We start from the raw sequence: 6,396 nt of genomic DNA, 5'->3' as shown, positions 1-6,396 counted from the left end.
TCTAGTCATAAATAAACTTTAATACTGACTAACTACTGACTGCCTAAGTTTGAGTATTCTGATTACTGACAATTAGTGCAAGGTTAGCAGAGTTCCTTCCAACACATGACTGTAGTAGATACTAATCCATTAATTGATAGTGATATTTGGAGTTCACTAAATATGTCACAGCATGTGGGGTGACTATATAATATATTTACAATAATAAATATTGATATGCTTTCTTTTGCCTTCGTTTCAGTCCAATCAGTACCGTGCCCAAGCGTTGAAGTCCAGAATGCTCAAGTGACCTACACAGACCAGTCCCGGGAAAATGCTAGTCAATACACTGTGACCTGTTCGCTTGGCTACGTTCTAAAAATAGGGCAGAACACCCTGACCGCAACGTGTTTCAATGGAACATGGGGGATATCTGCACCCACTCAATGCACTGGTTGGTTGTTGTTTTTTATTACAAAGCTTATATCAACTCACTCTGTCTATCTGTCTGTCTGGTAAAAAGTGTGTATACGTTATTTCTCCCACACCCATTCGGAAACTTCGCACAATTATTCATTGGCAGAGACATGACATGTATCAATAAAAAAAAAGGTCACCAATGGGCTTTGTTGCTGAGCACAATAAATATAGGTTTTTGATTTCTAGTTACGATTTATTAGGTAGGTGCTGTTTTACTATTACATACCAAGTAGTAGAGTTTAGAAAAACCCAGGTTCGTTTCTTGTGCAACGCTATTAGCTAACACCGCATATCATCTCTCCATTGGTATATTTAGATATATAATCTAATTCTAGTCTAGATGACTAGATCTTTATATAAAAATCGAATAGATCTAGTAATAGTATAGATTCTATCTTGAGACTAGATTGCCGAGTCTAGCCTATGCTATGCATATAGTCAGTTTTTATTAGAATAAAGTCTAGATATTACTAAAGACTAAAGTTGATTAATTATTAGATTATTAGATATAGACATGTAAAAAAATGTTTGTTTGTAAAATGTTTTACATGTTTCTGATGTTCCTTCAGAGTTGAAAATAATTACTTTCTAGTCCAAACCTCCAGCTGGACGACGGGCGATGGGAGCGGTCAGGGTTTGAACCGGGGATCGATAAATCTGAACGACAGTCCAGCGCGCAAACCGCACGACCAGGCAGCCATGGGACATAGATCTAATAATACTGTAAATCATTTACTATACTCTACTTAATCTACTAGACTAGAGATCTATGCCTATCTATAGATCTATCTATAATCTAGTCAATCTAGATCTATACAATATTCATTATAATACTTCCACTTATTTAATAAATTAGTACTTAGACTTAGATCTATTATAGTTTATTAATAGATTTACTTTTCAATCCCAGATCTAATAATAAAATTGCTAATGATATGTCTAAGGACTGATTATTTTTATTTTTTTTATAGTAACAGGCCTACTAAATCTAGGTCTAGACTCTACTTAAATCTAGTCTAAAATAATGACTGTCTAAGACTCTAAATGATTGAGACTTTCACATATAGGTGTTGTAAATAATACGGCATGTCGGCTGAAAGTAAGCTGTATACAAAGTATGCACATATAAAGTGCTTTTTGTTTCGTCAATAGATGATGTACCTAGTGATAGATTGCCTAACTTTCAACTACTAATAAATTAACAATTAACGTTGAAATACAAGAAAAGTAATAACTGAAAAAAGGTGCCAGTACCCCGTACCGGTGCGTACCGTCACAAAAATATATGTATATCTCAATTTTTTTTCATTTCATTTTTTTTTGTGGGGGTATTGCTACTTAATACATTGATACCGGATCGATTCATATAGGGCCTAAGTATACAAGCAGGATCTCGAGCATTGGATAGATTTATTTTTTAAATACAAAGTTTTATGGAAGAGGCAATATATTAGTTGTTTGAAGTTTGTAACTTCTTAAATTCAGGCTAAAAATATCGAAGCCAACATTTGTACACTCATTTCCAAACAATTAAAAGAGATGGACTGACTCATAGTGTACCTTGTGTACAATTGCAAAAACACAAACTCTCTTTGTAATCTTATCAGTTAGACTTTCAAAACTATTTAAAAAAAAAACTTAGTGATTATTTTTACTGTATAATTCTATTATTATTCCTTTTTAGAATTAGGATATAAACAAAAATTTGCCATATGACTTTGTCTAACAGAAAAAAAAAAGAAACTTACGTCTATTTATGCAGTTATTTTTAGTTACCTAGTAATATAAAATATATTGAACTAACACGTACATTTATCATAATGCAGCCATGCGATTTTTCGTTTATAAACATAGCATTATTTAGGACCAATATTTTACAAAGGCTGCTTGGAGAAATCAGGTATACCCATTAGGAGAAAAACGACCCCTTTACTCAAGAAAAATTTAAGAAACTAGAACAGTCACAAAATAAACAGTGACATTCATAGTAAACTAATATTCAAAATTGATTAGAGTAACACCTTTTTAAATAATCTTTTAAAGTTTAAAATCACTACAATTTTTTTCAATAATTATTTTGTGTATGAAATTGTGTATCGCAAAATATTGGGTACTTGAAATAAGCTAGTCCTAACAAAACAACACAGATCTTGGGTAAAATACTTATTAAATAAAGTATTGTAAATGTGTGGTTTCACGCGCTAGTTTCAGGTCTTTTATCTTTATAGCCTCTATCGGGTTATATCCCAACTACCCGTATTTTTGTGCAGAATTTTGTTCTCTATAAGGTACACTTAAAATCAGGGGCGGACTGGATGTCAAAATCGGCCCAGGCATTTCTACACAATCAGGCCCGTAAATTACATATCTTTTGATGGACATCCAATTATAGGTCCTCAAAATCATTATATTACTTTGAGCATCGATAACTGTTCACATGCATACAATGAGCTCTGTATTTCTATTAAAAAAAACAACAACATAGCCCTTACGTTGCTTGTTAATCGCCCAGTGTGTAGGCCCTAAAAGCATACTAGTAGCACTGTCTACGGATGTAAGCTATTACATTATTTCGAATAATTTATTAAATTAAATTACAATTAGAGAGATTTAAGAGGGCCCCGTTTGTAAAAGAATATTATAAAACCTGTAACAATTTAATATATAGTGGCATCCATGTGGGCCTTTCTGTGGTCCTACTGGCCCATTTGGGTACCGGCCCACCGGGCATTTGCCCGAATGCCCATATAGCCAGTCCGCCCCTGCTTAAAATTATAACATAATAAAGTCAGTTTAATTTAAAAAGAGAACTGAAAAATGCAAAGATATATAAGGAAAAAAGCAACTTCCGGCCCAATTTGTGATTCAACTCTTTAATTAAAGAAACGAAACGGACTAGTCCAACATAGCCCATTAGTAATTTAATTACTGGTAATTAATTAGTTTATTTGATACAAACAAGGGAAACTAATCAGTCATTATTCACAAATATGGCTAGGTATGTAGGTTTTTGTCCCTTAGATAATTGTGCATGTTATTTCACCCTCACTTTTTCTCGGATGAAGTTGAAACTGCAAACAATTTTTTTATTTTACCTAACAAAGCAGGAATTTAAAAAAATTAACATATTCGTAAATTAGTTATTGGTAATTAAATATTTTGTTTGATATATAATAAGGTAAATAGCTTATACATTATTGATATAAATAAACGGCAGCACCAGTAAACAAAGTTTTTAAATGGGAGAAAGTAGTGAATTAAAATGCGACGAAAATAAGGTACTGCGCCGACCAAGGCTCGAACCTGTGACCCTGGAAACGACGACACCGCCTAGCTATAAGGCACTAAGCGAACTTAACCTCTAGACCATCGGAAAGTTCTAAAAAACATTAATTTGGTCTAGAGTCATTTCGTCCCTGGTGCTGCTGTTCATTAATGTTCAATATGTATGTAGCATCATTTTTTTCAGCAACTAGCTTCGCTTCTATATTTACATTATTGGTAGATAAGTTTTAGGGGCAGAGTTCTCCCCCCTTACGATTTTTAAAATATTTTGTTCGTCGCATTGCACTCAATTTGGAAATGACCAATGCACAGATTATTTTAAAGCACTGTGTTACTTGTGCAAGGCAAAAGACGGACATGGTCCTCATTTTTTTAAGTCGTGTCTTCCATCTGCCAGGCAATCCCAAAAGTGTGAGAGTGTCATGCTTTACTTCAATGAGATATTATCCCTCGCGATGTCGTATTGACGCTAGATGAGGCTTCTTTGCAGTTAACCATGGTCATGACGCTTCTTTGAGGCTTCTTTGCAGTTAACCATGGTCATGACGCTAGATGAGGCTTCTTTGCCGTTATCCATGGTAATGACGCTAGATGAGGCTTCTTTGCAGTTAACCATGGTCATGACGCTAAATGAGGCTTCTTTGCCGTTATCCATTTTAATGACGCTAGATGAGGCTTCTTTGTCGTTAACCATGGTAATGACGCTAGATGAGGCTTCTTTGTCGTTAACCATGGTCATGACGCTAGATAAGGCTTCTTTGCCGTTAACCATGGTTGCCTCACTCACTGTTTGCACCAAGAAGACCAGCAACGTTCTGTGATCCATTTTTGTGTTCGGAAGTTGTACCAGGGGACGTAATTCATCGAAGACTTTGAAGAATTGTCTCATCGTCCGTAAGGTCTTGACCTTGACCCATCGAGCTTCCCCTTCTTTTGTTCACCCAAAGCTCAGCAGATTGACCTCGGATAAAGCGATTAATGAATAGCGTGCAATCCTAGCTGCAGCTCAACCAAAAACCTTTTATGAGGGCTTCAGGTAGCTTGTGTAACAATGGACCAAGTGTAATATAAAGCAAAGAGACAGTATTGAACCAAGTGTATTGAAAAGCAAGGGGAGACTACGTTAAACCAAGTGTATTGAAAAGCAAGGGGAGACTATGTTGGACCAAGTGGATTGAAAAGCAAGGGGAGACTATGTTGGACCAAGTGTATTGAAAAGCAAGGGGAGACTATGTTGGACCAAGTGGATTGAAAAGCAAGGGGAGACTATGTTGGACCAAGTGGATTGAAAAGCAAGGGGAGACTATGTTGGACCAAGTGGATTGAAAAGCAAGGGGAGACTATGTTGGACCAAGTGGATTGAAGAGCAAGGGGAGACTACGTTAAACCAAGTAGATTGAAAAGCAAGGGGAGACTATGTTGGACCAAGTGGATTGAAAAGCAAGGGGAGACTATGTTGGACCAAGTGTATTGAAAAGCAAGGGGAGACTATGTTGGACCAAGTGTATTGAAAAGCAAGGGGAGACTATGTTGGACCAAGTGTATTGAAAAGCAAGGGGAGACTATGTTGGACCAAGTGGATTGAAAAGCAAGGGGAGACTATGTTGGACCAAGTGGATTGAAAAGCAAGGGGAGACTATGTTGGACCAAGTGTATTGAAGAGCAAGGGGAGACTACGTTAAACCAAGTAGATTGAAAAGCAAGGGGAGACTATGTTGGACCAAGTACATTTTACTGAGCATCACTGAAAACGTTCTCCCAGATCCCCCCTCCCCACTGGTCCACAAATGAGATTGGACCATAGAGCTCTGAGCATGCTATAAGCATGAAAGTAGCGCTATATAAAAGCCATGAATTATTTATTTATTTTATTTTACACACTTTCTATAATTACAAACCGGAACTATGCACAAACTCACTAAAGACCATTACAGCATTTTTGAATATTAGATATATTTTTCGATAGTTCAAAACAAATACAAAAGTACCATTTTTAAAACAAACAAAAAAAGTATTAGTCTACCTTAGTTTAAAAATCTTTGATTTTTGAATTGAATTAGCTAGGCAAACCATAGTAATTACATACATTCAACTTGAACAAGTTACATCAATTACTAATTGTGCATAAGTTAATCATGATTTATACTTCTGTTTAGTTTTTTTTCATTCTAAGTATGTATGTATGTAAAATGTTTACATTTATAAAATTACTATATAGTGAAAAAAGATCGAACTGTCGACACTGTGACTAAGTAGCCCTTGTCCGCGGTGAAATGGAAATTATAGACATTCAGTCAGAACGACAGCGCCCTCGGAAATCTTTATCGCACAGTTTGTTGTCCTCTGTGTTGAGTAAAATATTGTTAATGTAACCAATTTTCCTGGGAAAATAATGGCAGTTGAACTTCACATTATTCGCTTTACAAAAACGGTTCTCAACCTTTTTAGCTCTGCGACCACTTTTACAATTCCTCACTATGAAGCGACCCCAAAAGTAAAATTATTTTCATTCATAAGCATACATACCTGTGCTTTTGCAAATGTTGTAAAATCGTAATTCTAATGTAAATATTTGGCATGTATTGCCAAAGCCATATATATAACTAGCTGAATATAACCCGCGTCTATAATAAAATACTTATAATTAATTAC

General features: G+C 35.4%; 1 protein-coding gene across 1 annotated transcript in view; it reads left to right on the top strand.

Annotated features, from left to right (window-relative positions):
• The first annotated feature begins 254 nt into the window (after window positions 1–254).
• The window catches only part of LOC106065681 (uncharacterized), a 65,052-nt gene continuing 58,910 nt past the window's right edge, over window positions 255–6,396 (top strand). The window contains exon 1 of the mRNA XM_056045568.1: window positions 255–433. The gene's annotated coding sequence lies outside the window, so the exon portion shown is untranslated. The remainder of the gene's footprint in view (window positions 434–6,396) is intronic.

The sequence above is a fragment of the Biomphalaria glabrata genome, chromosome 11, assembly GCF_947242115.1.
Source record: "Biomphalaria glabrata chromosome 11, xgBioGlab47.1, whole genome shotgun sequence".
NCBI lineage: Eukaryota > Metazoa > Mollusca > Gastropoda > Planorbidae > Biomphalaria > Biomphalaria glabrata.
Note: the sequence above shows the minus strand (reverse complement) of the source record. Positions and strands in the feature narration are given on the sequence as shown.